The sequence below is a fragment of the Mandrillus leucophaeus genome, unplaced genomic scaffold, assembly GCF_000951045.1.
Source record: "Mandrillus leucophaeus isolate KB7577 unplaced genomic scaffold, Mleu.le_1.0 Scaffold23, whole genome shotgun sequence".
NCBI classification, from domain to species: domain Eukaryota; kingdom Metazoa; phylum Chordata; class Mammalia; order Primates; family Cercopithecidae; genus Mandrillus; species Mandrillus leucophaeus.
This window is the reverse complement of record NW_012102365.1, coordinates 918,525-919,986: the sequence shown is the minus strand read 5'-3', so window position 1 is coordinate 919,986 and position 1,462 is coordinate 918,525.

The window sequence follows — 1,462 nt, the reverse complement described above, 5'->3', positions numbered from 1 at the left end:
TAAAAATACAAAAAAAATTAGCTGGGCATGGTGACGGGCACCTGTAGTCCCAGCTACTCGGGAGGCTGAGGCAGGAGAATGGCATAAACCTGGGAGGCAGAGCTTTCTGTAAGCCAAGATCGCGCCACTGCACTCCATCCCAGGCAACAGAGCGAGACTCCATCTCAAAAAAAATAAAAATAAAAAATAAGATTTTCACTATGTTTACTTTCTGGCCATGATTATTTGTTTTATTTCATAATTGTTACTGATAAAAATTCTGACATATGGAGGTTAAAATATGATTCTCTCTGTGTGTCAAATACACTATGTGTACCATTGACCTGAAGACAGAATAGGACCCACAGTGGCTTACATCATTATGTTATCCATCATACTCATCATTTTATTTATTTATCTATTTTGGACACAGGTCTTGCCCTGTCACCCAGGCTGAAGTGTGGTGAAGCTCACTGTAGCCTCAAACTCCTGGGCTCAAGTGATTCTTTCATCTCAGCCTACCAAGGAGCTAGTAATACAGGCGTTAACCACCACACCTGACTACTTTTTTTTTTTTTTTTTTTGAGATAGAGTCTTGCGCTGTCACCCAGGCTGGAGTGCAATGGTGTGATCTCTGCTCACTGCAACCTCTGCATCCCAGGTTCAAGCAATTCTCCTGCCTCCGCCTCCTGAGTAGCTGGGACTACAGGTGTGTGCCACCACACCCAGCTAATTTTTTGTATTTTTAGTAGAGACAGGGTTTTGCCATGTTGGCCGGGTTGGTCTCGAGTTGCTAGACCTCGTGATCCACCCACCTTGGCCTCCCAAAGTGCTAGGATTACACTTGTAAGCCCCCGTGCCTGGCCTTAATTTTTATTTTTGTAGAGACAGGGTCTTGCTATGTTGCAGGCTGGTTTCAAACTCCTGGGCTCAAGTGATCCTCCTGCCTTGGCTTCCCGAAGTACTGGGATTACAGGAGTGATTCACTGCACCTGGCCTCATCATTATAATTTTACTGAGTACTTTCATGGTGCCAGACACTGTTCTAAGGTTTGATATGTAGCATCTCATTTAAAAATTTCAATACAGGGCCGGGCGCGGTGGCTCAAGCCTGTAATCCCAGCACTTTGGGAGGCCGAGACGGGCGGATCACGAGGTCAGGAGATCGAGACCATCCTGGCTGACACAGTGAAACCCCGTCTCTACTAAAAAATACAAAAAAACTAGCCAGGCGAGGTGGCGGGCGCCTGTAGTCCCAGCTACTCGGGAGGCTGAGGCAGGAGAATGGCGTGAACCCGGGAGACGGAGCTTGCAGTGAGCCAAGATCACACCACTGCACTCCAGCCTGGGCGGCAGAGCGAGACTCTGTCTCAAAAAAAAAAAAAAAAAATTTCAATACAGACAGGATCCCACAGGACTGAGATTAGGGTGAGACCAGTAAACCCCAGTCATGCAAGTGCCCACGCAAGTGTCAAATTCAGTC